Source organism: Ambystoma mexicanum, chromosome 8 (genome assembly GCF_040938575.1).
Source record: "Ambystoma mexicanum isolate Mex_15411 chromosome 8, UKY_AmexF1_1, whole genome shotgun sequence".
Lineage (NCBI taxonomy): Eukaryota > Metazoa > Chordata > Amphibia > Caudata > Ambystomatidae > Ambystoma > Ambystoma mexicanum.
The window spans coordinates 1,585,691,366-1,585,704,557 of record NC_090929.1 but is presented as its reverse complement, the minus strand read 5'-3'; positions in this window follow the sequence as shown (position 1 = coordinate 1,585,704,557).

Genomic DNA, 13,192 nt, shown 5'->3' with positions numbered 1-13,192 from the left:
TTTGAGATAAGAATGATAAAATCACCTACCACCCAGAGAAGATAAATAACGTTTTTCAAGACTTTTATATGAATCTTTCCAAAAATGAGTTAGATGTGACAGGCAAGGGGGATGACTTTCTGAACAAGATGAATCTTTCAACGATTTAAGAATGTGACTCAAAATTGTTAGAAGATAACATTCTGGTTGATGAAATTAAAAGAGCGATTGGTAAACTAACCACGGGGAAGTCCCCCGGACCTGACGGGTTTCCTGTAGAATTTTATAAGTTATTACCGAATTCTGCCCTACACCTATTGAAGGATATGTACACAGAGTCGTTGGTGAGTGGTTTACTGCCGGAGACTACGAGACATGCGATGATCTCTGTCTTTCCAAAAAAGGCAAAAGATGATACCCTACCAACGAGCTATAGACCTTTAAGTCTTATAAATACTGACAACAAAATCCTAGCTAAGATTTTAGCGTTAAGAATGGAAAATCTACTTCCATCATTAATTCACAGGAACCAATCGGGTTTTGTGAAGGGGAGGAAGACATCGAGCAACATCAGGAGACAATTACATACAATATCAAAGGTGAGTGATCAACAGGAAGAAAGTGCTATTCTGTCCCTCGATGCAGAGAAGGATTTTGACAGAGTGAATTGGGATTTCCTCTTCTCAGTGCTGGACGGGATGGGATTTGGAGAACAATTTGTGTCATGGATTAGACTACTCTATAATGCACCGACAGCTGAAGTTAACACTAATGGTATAAGAGCCGTGAAATTCAAACTAAAAAGAGGAACAAGGCAAGGATGCCCTTTATCGCCATTACTATTTGTAATTGCATTGGAACCGTTAGCTGCAGCCATCAGAGTTGAGGGTAGGATGAAGGGATTATCTAGCTGGGGAGTGCAACAAAAACTAGGTTAGTTGCTGACAATATGCTTCTGGTCCTTGGGGATCTGAGGCAATCTATAGCGGCACTTATGGAGATAATGGCTGAATTTCGTTTGTGCTCCGGCTACAAAATCAATTGGACAAAATCAGAGGTCATGCCTCTAGTGCAAATTAGTGATAGAAAGTTTGTAACAGCTTTAGATGGAGCCCTGATAGATTGTTATATTTGGGCATTTGGCTGACACCTAAGATCACAGATATGATACCTGAAAATATGAAAATTGTTTGTTGTACGTTAAAAAATGATCTGGAAAGATGGGATTTGTTGAATTGATCACCTTGCGGCAAGGTGAATGCCTTGAAGATGGTTTTGGCCCCGAAGATTAACTATGTTCTGAGTATGCTTCCTTTGACAGTACCATCAACATACTGGAAGGATTTGGACAGGCTACTTCAGGAATTCTTGTGGGATAAAAAAACCCCGAGATTGAAGTTGTGGAAGTTGCAGTTACCACTGATAAAAGGTGGATTAGGGGTTTGTGGGATGTATTTACCCATGCATCCGGGCCCTACCTCAAAACTGTGCAGTACTGGCATTGAAAACATCATAATGGCCAGAGCTCCCCAGAAAATGCACAGGAAAATCCCATTTTGCCTATATTGTGAGTTCAGAGATGCAATGCTGATTGCCAAAAGCAAACCCATACTGTTGGGAATTCATTTTTCTTGAATGTCAAATATGGCAAAATCATGGGCACAGAATTACTTTACTGCAGAAACACACCAATGCCATGTCCTGAACATGGACAATCTACTCCATATAATATCACTTGCTGAAAGGAATCAATCTAAAAAAAAAAATCCCAAGGATGGATGCAGTAACCACAAAATCCTGATGGTGGCGCTAGCGGTCTAAACTCTGACAGGAGAGCTGTCTTGCAAACTGCACGAGTGCAAAGAAAGGGGTCTTATTTCATCAAAGGTTCAAAGGGGTTCCCTGTCCTGAGAACTCTTGACACTTCAGAACTCAACACAAGAAGCCAGGAAATAACAGGGTTCTGTTAATTAAATGCAAAGTGGCCCCCTGGCCTCCTGATGTGAGCTTGCCAGACACCACACAAAGGACCCTTTCCTCTGAAAGGAATATGTTAATTCTGGATGTTTGCTGTCAACAAAGATCTGCCAGCCAGCAGAGATCTGTGACTGACCCACCCAAGTCTTGGAGGCGGACTTCAACACTCTGAGGACTGAATTGAAAGTAAAATATATATTTTACAAAAACACTGATAACTCTTTGTAATCAAATGACAGAAATGTATAACTTTGAGAGCTTTAATTTAAAAAATGTACCTTTAATTCAAGCCCAAACTCCAATTTGTGTGATGTTCTGGGGCAAAACCCCATTGTTTATTAATATTACAGACTCCCTGTTTCAGCTAGACAAACGAAAATGCATTGGTATGTGGGTAGATATGTGAGGAACAGTTGTATAAAATTTAATGAAGATCCAATGTTGTTCAGCACATGAAAAAGTGCTAGAAGTTGCCATTTTTGAATGCAAGCTCCTAGAAAGAGCAGATTTGGACAGAGACATGGCTAAATTCAGCCACACCATGTATATGTAATTTCAAACAACTGTGTAACTGTGAAATATGTCTTTTATTATCAAATATAGAATGTGTGCAATCTGACAGAGGAGTGTCCTATCTGCAAGCCATAAAATGACATCCCTCTGACTCACAGTTCATTCCCCAATCAAGTGGGGAATGGAAATTTGACCAATGACAAGTGAGAGGGGCGAGTTTAGTTATGACCAAACACACACACCCACTTGCAGAACATATAAATGGACCACTGAAACTTAGGTAGAGGCCTTCAATTCCATTTGCTGCAACGCGCTCTGCCGGACCATACAACATCCAGAGATCCAGACTTCAAATTCATCAACCTCCAGAAAGCCAAACTAGAGACCAGACCAGAGAGAGAAAGCAGTGCTGTACCCAGAGAGAAAGCAGTGCTGTGCCCAGAGAGAGACCCGAGCCCAGTCCAAAACCCTGACCAGATCCGTGACGAGGCCCATTTAATTCAAGAATATAGTGTGAGTACCCAGCAGGACTGTGTAGAACCAAGCTTTTAGTTTAAATTCATCTAATTCAATCTATTTAACCTAAGTAGAACTGCCTGATAGCTCCAAATCTGTCACCTGTCATTTTAGCTGCACAATCTGCCACTTGTCATTTTGAGCTTTTAAAATTTGCAAAACCAAAAACGACCTCTATTAAATCGGTCATAACTCTGTAACCGTTTGGCCTAGAGACTTGCAGTAACTTTCCTTAGAAAGCTTAGAATCGTGGCTTTCCTACGAACCTAGAACCGCATTCCTACCCCCTATAGTTTTACCGCAATCATGGAACACGCATTCGCAAATTTTACCACGATTTGCAAATTTCTTCACGTGTAAAACTGCTGCTGCTTGCCTTCCATTTGCCAGAAATTCGTTTAACCTGCTAACTATCCCTGCATCATTGCTAGTGTGAGCCTGGACTAATATTAACTAGATATCACTCACCCTGAACCTCTGAAAGGGAATTAAAAGCATTTCCAGCATATTTCTCATCCATTGCTAGCACATATAAAAGCATTTGGGCCTGTGTTTTCAAAACTCCTATCTGTTTTCTTTAAGCTTGCTGGGGATTGAACTGAATTACATTGAATTGCATTTCTGAGAATTGTGTGCCTTCCTTCCACTTCCTTGCATTGCATAAAAGGGGGGAGGGGATTGCCAGAGAAAAGTGATTACATTGTTTTGTTGAAATCATATTGAGTATTTTCTGTACTGCATTTCATTCCACATTGCATCCATTTGAAACCATAAAAGTATCGTTGCTACCTTATCCATTTCATGTCAACTCCTTAGTGATTATCAAGAAGCGTGTTAGTGCCAGATTCTCCGTTGTTAATCTTTATCATATCAGATTAAGTGTGATATTCAATTATTAATTTATTATAAAGTGTGATATATATATCTATTGTTTAAATTATCAAATAAACCTTTTAACTTGCAAAACAGAACTACTTCTTGGCTCAGTGGGGTCAGGGGGATTCCAAGAGAGGGGTGTTATATAGGGGTAGTCATCCAGAACGCATGAACTGGACATAAAGGTATATCAATAAGGGTTTTCATTCAGTATTATAGACTAGGCGTTGACTTAGCTGTAGTGTTGAATTGAATCCTCTTACAAATTGGGGGCTCGGGCCGGACATTTGGGTTAGATTTACCATTTGTGCAGATTAATACAGCGCGCCAGCTGACCAGATACACATATCCGGTCGGATCACCACGCTGTGTTACGCTGTAAAGCACTCCTCAAAAGGGACACTCCAAGAAAAGTTCTGTTCTGCAAAAATAAAATACAAACTTCTGTAAGTCAGGACAGAGACCAATCTCTAGAATGACGACCTTAGTAGACATGAAAATAGCCAGAGAGCACCTCTTGCATAAGCTATTTGTGAGAGGTGAATGGACCGAACAGGGCCAGGATGCGTGGTTGCAGGCCATCACACAACAGGTCACTGAAACAGGGTCAGATATATATAGAGATCAGGGTCCCTTACATGTGGCCCTGAGTGAACTATATATGGCTCCTAAAGCCAAAGAGGAACACAATAAGATTGCCAGGATAGCAGCATACCTGTACCTATACGTGGGAGACATGCAGGATAGATGTGCTGAAAGCCAAAATCTGGCAAATAGGCAACAGATGGCATTACAGAAGGCCCAATCTGATCTGGACTCTTCTGAGCAGAGGCTGCAGAGGAGCCAGGAGTCAGAAAATGACAGCAGACGGTACATCACTAAAATAAAGGAGGATATGGATATACTGCAACAGGAAAAGGCTGACCAGGATACCAGATTTCTGGCCCTGCAGAAGGAGCACCAAGACAGTTTGGACTCCTTACTGCAGAGCCAGAAAAAGCTGGAGCAACAATTAGACTTTAACAGGGCATGCACAGAGCAGGTAGCCACCCTGCAAAGTCATCTAGATAGAGTGAAGGTAGAGAGCAACAAGCTGATTTTGAAAGACCTGGATACCCAGGCAGAGTTTGATGAAGAACACCAGAAAGCTGGTGCCCTTCAAAGGCAGAGGGACGACCTGGCAGCACAAATGCAGGCTCTTAGTCAGGAAAGAGACGCCTTAGGCCAGGAAGTCTGCCATTTAAAAAGAAAAATGGAAGAAAATCACCTGGCCCACCAGGGACTGGGTGATCTCCAAAAAGAACACCAGAACTTGTTAGAGCACATCAGGAGGGTGGAGGATGCTCTAGCAAGAAAGGAGCAGGCCAATAGGGACACAGCTCAGGAGGTAACCCTCCTGCAGCAAAGACTGGCCCAGTTCTCCAGGACCAACCAGGAAGCACAGAGGGAAAACGAGGCCCTCTGTGAACACAATGATAGGCTCCAACAACAGGTAGCGATGCAGGAGAGACTGATAGAGTCCAGTAAGGCCTTAACTGAGGAACTGAAGGCACAAATGCAGGCTCTTGCATTGCAACAGGGAGCAGGGGCGGATAGAGATGAGGTTCGCTGGGAAAGGGAAACTCCGGAGCATAACCTCAGGAGCCCTAGTACCAGAGGCCCTCATACCTCTCAGTCCCTGGACTCTGCCACCCCCATGTTCCCTGGCGCACATGAGCACAGGGCCACAGGGATGGCAGATTACTATCCAGCTAAGAGTATGGGGCTCATAGGCCAGTACCACCCAGGAATGGAGGGGTGGGCATCCGGGTATGGGCACCCAAGTACAGTACAGTTCAATGGGGAACCCCAGGAGAGTAGGCCCATTAAGGGCATCCTGAAAACCTCTGCCCAGTTAGGTCAGTGGAGGGGGTACCCATCAAATCCTGGCAGCAAGGAGGAATCTGAAGACTCCTCTGAACTGCGCAGGACACAGGAGACCAGGTCCCCACATTCTGCCAGCCATTCCCAGGCTCGCAGAATCCGGGAAAACCTGGAAGAACAGACGGGAACCTCTGGGAGCAGTGCCTCCGAGTCCGAGGACGATTGGACCAGGGTTACCCGGACCAAAAGGGCCAATAAGACAAAAAGGGCCTTGCTTAAGGACCCTTTAAAGCAGATTAAGGCGATCAGGAGCGTCATCACGCCTTACCATAAGAACGCTAAGTATTCTGTTTGGGAGCACTTAGAGTTGTTTGAGCAAATGATGGAGACTTTCCATATGAAGGACAGCCAAAGCTGTATTCAATATGTAAAGTGGACCTTCTCCCCGGAATACTCCAGTTTCTTTGCGGGGCTGGAGGACCAAAATCATTTAAGATGGTCCACCTATAAGGCGGCCATCTTGAAACATTTTTCTGTTCACAGAAATCCTCAAGAGGCTCGCAAGGCAGCCTACAATTTGCAATGTGGGGAGGATCAGGCCCCACAAGAATTTGTGCAGGAGTTAAAGCGTGCTTTTGCACAGACCACAAGAAGGGTGCGCACGGATAGCAGAGAATTTATTAATACGTTTTTCCATGCCTTGCCCAAATATATCATGACCCAGCTCGTGAGGGATTTTCACGAGAAAAGATCTTTAGACTGGGTCATTGAACAGGCTACCCGGATCTATGAGGTGCAGAAACCGGTAGATAGCAAAAGTAATGCCCAGAAAAACCCCAAAGCCAACAGCACCCCTGCTGCTGCCAAGGTGGCAGAGGTAAAGGTTACCCCCGTTTTGGATTTGGAGATGGGGGGGCCTAAAAACCTACCTGCACCTAATAATGCTAGGCCCAGGAGGTCCTCGGGTCAGTTGCAGACAGGGAGCCAAGGAGGCAGCCCCACAAATGGGGTCCCTCGCTCTCCTGATTATGTAAGTCCCCGTTACAAGGGAAATCGACCCATCCTGGGTTATGTGTGGACTCCTCCAGCCCAAGGGGGGGGATCCAGCCAAGCACCTAACCCAGGGAACTTCCCTCCAAACTTCCCACAGGAGGGCAGAAATTCTCTAAACCCTGGGCAGAACTTTTTCCCCAGATCTCCACCCGACTTTCAGCCCCAAAACCATCCATCCTTCTTTCCCCAATTCCCTGAGCCCAGACCACTGAATCCGGGAGAGGGGAGGCCAAGGGTGGAGGGGTACCCAAATCTTCCCAACCAGGGGTACTACCAGAGGAGGGACAGCTACCCTTCCCGGGATCAGCCCAGGGGAGAAAACAGGGCCCCGTATCAGCCTGAGCGGGTTTCCCAGTTAGAGCGCCAGGTTCAAAACATGGCGCGGGATATGGGTCACATATTGAGGGCTCAGCAGAACCCTCAGATCGGCATGCCGGCGCAGAACGTACCCAACTCTGGACCTGGTGCTCCAGAACAATGACGGGGGCAGCACCCCGATAACACACCGGTTCCCAGGGAGGAGGCACAAAGGGAAGGGGGTGTAAAGCCTTGGAGGAAGCTTCCTTCCTCACATGTAAACAGCCCCTGGAAACCCAGGAACCGGAAACAAAATCTCTTGCCCCTGAAAGTCTGCCTCCTAAGGAGCAGAGGGGGGGTAGGAGAAACAAAAGACCCAAACAGACTCAGTTTGAGGAGGAGGTACAGATCTTCCAATTTGAGGGAGAGGGATCCTCAGAGGATCCTGAGAAAAGGATCTTCTCCTTCAGAGAGGGGGGAACTCCTCCCAAAGAAAAATGGGTCCCTAGGAATGCAAATCCAGACTGGGGAGATGTGGAGACTGAGCTACCGCCGCCCACCATCTCATCCCAGAACCAACAGCAAGAAAATCCCCGGGTTCAAACCCATACTGGGGACTGCCTCCAAAAAGGGGGGGCGGCCCAGAACTGGAACCAGGGGAACCCACAATGGCTCTGATCTCCAGTTGCCAAATTTTTCTTTCAGATTCCCAAGACTCTCCACAGAATTCTGCCCAAATCTCTTCGCTAGCAATGTCCAAAACCAGAAAGTTAGCCCACCAGTTGTCCAAAAATGTACATTACCTGTGCCCCCTTGAGGAGAAGGAGGGAAGATATTATGCCCCGGTACAAGTACAGGGGCAGGGTACAATCTCGGCACTGGTGGACACTGGATCTCAAGCTACCCTTCTGTCCAGAAGGGCCTTTGACGAACTGAATGCAGGAAGGGGAGAGAATTACCAAATTCCTCTCACCTCTCTTCCGGGACAACTACAGAACTTTGACGGGAAGGAAATTCCCGTTGAGGGGACTGCAGACTTGGACATTAAAATTGGGCGACATAAGTTGAAACACCCGGTCATAGTTGTGACCCCGGAGGGCACCCCTTGTTTACTAGGGAATGACCTCCTGAGAAGATTGTCACCCCTAATAGATTGTGTAAACAAGGTCCTCTGGACCCAGACTAGCCGACCAATAAAATTAAAACAGAGTGTTAACCATGTTAGTTTAAACGGCACCTGCCACATGGTTGAACAAAAACCTGACCAAGTAGAATTTCACTTCCAGAATAGCCAAATTCCAGACGTGACAGTAATAGCAGTAGGACAACAGACTGGTGATGGAGGGTCCTCTCTATTTCTGAAAATCAACCTGCCTTCCAGTCTAAAGTGGTACTCCACGCTGGAAGGAAACACTCTGAGATTCTATACTAATCCACAATCTGAAACTCCCACTCCTATAGTCCAGAGAGATGCAAAATCAGCTCAGAGCCTGGCTGATATTCAGCAAATTGGAGAGCAGTTGTTCATCCCTGTCCAGTTAAATGATGGGAAGGACTCTGTTCTCGCTCGAGTGTGTGTGAACAACGGTAAGAGCTTCATCAGCGAAGCCATGTTCCGCCAACTCCCAAAAGATCCAGCCATTCCCACCTTCAAACTGATAGACAAATGGGAAATGGACCTGGAAGCACCTAATTCCAAACATCTCCTGCCAAGCAGGTGTATGCTCAAAATCTCCATTGGCAACAAGAGCATAGTCCACAATTGTTGGGTCGTGCGAGACGTCCCTGCCGCCTTTTACTTAGGCAGTGACATTCTCAATCGCTTTGCCATTAGTTTGGACCTAATAAACTTCAAAGCTTGGTCCCGATTAGCAGATAATCCCATGGGCTTTGATGATCCAGAAAAAGCATTTAGGTCAGCTCAATTGCTACCTTATGCAGTTGAAATTCAGGTTAAAGAGGAAGTCACCATCCCAGAAAGGACCAGACAATTCTCCCTGGAAGTGAGAGTTAAAAGGGGACAAGAATTGAAAAACCCTGATGCTTACATACATCTAAATGCTTCTTTCCAACAGCAATGGTTGGGGGTAAACCCAACTCCATTAGTCAACATAGAACATGACACCATTCTAATAGAGGTGGATAACAGCGACTTAAAGAGTATTACTCTAGCCGCAGGCACCATTATTGGAATGGCGGTTGATGACCGACATTTCTCCATTGATCTTGTAAATGAACTGTTAGGACCAATCCCCAAGGACTGTGTTGACAGTGACAGTGAGGACAATACAACACCAGACAGGATTTTCACCCGGCATGGGGGGAACTTCCTGGTGTACACTTCCTGCCCCTATGGTAAGGAAGATGTGACGTGTGACTTCAGGAGGGATGAGGTGATTTTCCAGGTACATGAGGGCTGCCTTTCCCACCTGAAGCCTCCGGTCCAAATCAGCACTCTGACCAGGGACTTCTCCACCCAGCTGGAGGAGGCCGCGGAAATAGCCAAACCAGAAGTCTTTCCAGGCAGATGGTGGAAGAGAGAGTCAACCTAGCTGATGCCTGTGTGACTCTGGAACAAAAGCAAAAGTTGAAACAAGTTTTCTTGGATTTCCAAGATCTCTTTGCGGTAGACTCATATGACTGTGGTCGCACTGACATCCACACAACAACAATCCCCACGGACCCTGGCATGACTCCTGTGTTTGTGAAGCAATATCGCTTGCCTCTCGCATCAATGGAGTCCCTTACTGAAATAATTAAGAACCTTGAGTCCCGGGGAATAATCCGTCCAGTCCACAGCACCTTCAATAATCCGGTGCTGGGAATATTGAAGCCAAACGGCCAGTGGAGACTCTGTGCCGACCTCAGGGAGCTCAACAAACGGGTCCATACTTCCCGATGGCCTCTGCCCTACATTGACCAAGGGCTGGCCCAGATTCAGGGGTCACAGGTATTCACTGCAATAGACCTGACCAATGGATACTGGACCGTGCCTGTCAGCAGGGAGGACCAATACAAACTGGCTTTTACCTTTGGGGGCCAGCAGTACACATGGACCCGGACTCCCTTCGGATACCTCAACTCCGGCAATGAATTCAACATTTTCCTACATAAGGCCATGCCCGACCTGGGTGCGAGGGGTAACCTGGCTTATGTAGATGATGTCCTCATCAAAAGTTCATCTGTGGAGGAACACATAGCGGAGATCCGTTATGTTCTGACACAGTTGAGGGCCGCCGGAGCAAAACTTTCCTTTCAGAAAGCACAGTGGTGTAGAACCCGTGTTAATTTCTTGGGGCATGAGATTACTCCTCAGGGCCTCTGTCCCCAGGAAAAGAAAGTGGAAGCACTTCAGAAACTGAAAGACCCCACAACTCTGCGGGAACTAAGGAGCCTCCTTGGACTGACTAATTACAGCAGAAAGTTCATTGAGGGCTACGCAGAGATCACCAGACCCCTGATTCATCTCCTGAAGGGGGGGGGTCAAGTGGGAATGGGGTCCAGAACAAGCCGAGGCAGTAAGACAACTCAAGAGAAGCCTCTCACAAGCGCCTTGCCTAGCTTACCCTGTCCAAAACAAAGAGTTCTTCCTGGAGACAGGGTTCTCTAATACGTGCTTGACGGCCGTATTATACCAAAAGCATGACAAGGTCAATAAAGTAATCTCCTATGCGAGCAAAACTTTATCCTCTGTGGAGGAAAAATTCAACGATTGTGAGAAGGCACTCCTGGCAACGGTGTGGGCATTGAAGAATTACCGCCCGTTTATCCAGGGGGAACACATCATAGTGGAGACTCCACACCAGCCTCTGCAATATCTCCAAAGTGACAGAATCCGGCCCGGAAATGTGAGTAATTCCCGAATTACTTCCTGGATTCTGTCAATGCAAGGCTTTCCTGTGGAGGTCAGATATGGCCAAAACAAGAAGAGTCCCCTCGTGCAAGGTCTGGCTGACTTGCATGATTGTGCCAGAGAAAACTGTCTCGAGGACGAAAGTCTGAAAATCAAGGACAACATGGAGGCATACCTTAATCCCCCACACAAAGTCTTTGAAGAAGACAAGTGTGAGGGAATGCCCACTGTGTATGTGGATGGATGCTCTTACCATGTTGACAACAACGGGGAGAAAGAACTGGTGGCCGGCGTAGGGAATGCATGGGTGAATGAGTCCCCAGAACCCTCCGCTGGATACAAAATTGGTCCCCGAAGTAGTCAGGTGGCAGAATTGATGGCTGTGCATCAGGCCATCCTCACTGCTGTCCAGCATCAACTCCACGAACTGGTCATAATCACAGATTCGGATTATGTACGGAACGGGTTCGTGGAGCACCTGGTTAATTGGAAAACCAGAGGCATGTTATGTGCTAACAACAAACCCTTGAAACATGGGAAGTTGATCCAAAACATTGATGATCTGGTCACATCGAATGGGATGACCATCTACTGGAAAAAGATCAAGGGTCATTCCAAAGTAGAGGGACCAGACAAAACTGGAAATGACTTAGCTGATCAGCTGGCCAAAACCGGGGCCATCCAAGGGGATCTAATTGAGATTGAGTCCCTGTTGGGGGAAATCCAGGTCACTGCTATCACTAGGTCCCAGACAAATGCTCACAACGACCTTTCAATTGCACAATGGAGTAAGGAGACCCCTGATGATGATTTGATTACTGCAAAGAAGGGGGATCCAATTATTGGTAAATTTTACCAGCACCTTGAGGACCCTGAGAACTTTCCCCTGACGGATACCGATTACATTGGGAAAGAGGACCTAAGAGTGTTGATGAAATGTCCAAAAATGTTCCGGATCCAAGACGGTTTGCTGGTAAGGAAATCCAAAGCTGGCCACGATCAGTGGGTTGTTCCTACCTCATTCCGAAGCCTGATGTTAAGTCACGCCCATGATGCGGCCACCGCCGGTCATAGGGGGTTTCACACAACATTGGAAATCTTAAGAGAGGTTGCATACTGGCCACACATGGGGCAGGACCTCGACCAATACTTGAAGGGGTGTCTTGTGTGTGCACAATTTCAGCCATCATCCCTCACGCACCGTGCGCCTCTCCAAAAGAGGGGGATGACACTGCCATGGTCAGATTTACAAATCGACTTTGTAGGCCCTGTGATTCGCTCGGCTAGGGGGAATAAGTACATGTTGACTGTGACATGCTTGTTTACCAAGTGGGTGGAATGTCTCCCAGCCCCAAATTGCAAGGCAGAAACTGCAGCTGCCTTGATGATTAACCACATCTTTTCCCGTTTTGGTCTACCTCAAAGGATTGAGTCAGACAGAGGTAGCCACTTCACCAGTGAAGTAATGACAAAGATGTGGGAGATACTGGGGGTCAAGAGAAAGCTGCATATTGCTTATAGACCAGCTTCTTCTGGGGCAGTAGAGAGATATAACCGGACAATTGTGAGCATATTAAAGAAGTTTGTGGCAGATTCTGGGCCAAGTTGGGATATCCGATTACCTCTGGTCCTAATGGCCATCAGATCTACCCCTTCATCTGCAACCAAAATGTCACCATTTGAGTTGATGACTGGGCGCAAGATGGTGCTTCCTCAGCATTTGCTCTACAGGACCCAAGAGCAGACACTGATAAATGCCTCCACTACTCATGAGTATGTAGAGAATTTAAGGAAACACCTCCAACATGCTTTTGCTTATGCTCAGCGGAATCTAGAAAGATCAGCTGATAGCATGAAGACCCATTATGACCTGAAAACTTCCAGGAAGGAATATCAGGTGGGAGACCGGGTCTATCTATACAACTTCCAAAGGAACCAGGCCAAGCAGCGCAAATTTTTGCCTACATGGAAGGGACCCTTTGAGATCGTCGATAAGATCTCCCCTGTGGCCTACAAGATCTGCATCCCCAAAGGCGGTTCGGCAGAGGGGGAAGACAGGTGGGTCCACATAAACCAGTTGAAATGTTGCCATCCCAGGCACACTCTGCAACAACTGGAGGAATCCTCTGGAATCCTAGCGGGTACTGTATCAGACTAATTCAGTTCCAATCATAAAACATACCACATCTAGTCTCTAACATACTGTGATTTGTATGAAACTGTCTCTTAGTCATACTGTTTTTATTAAAATAAGAATGTAATGTT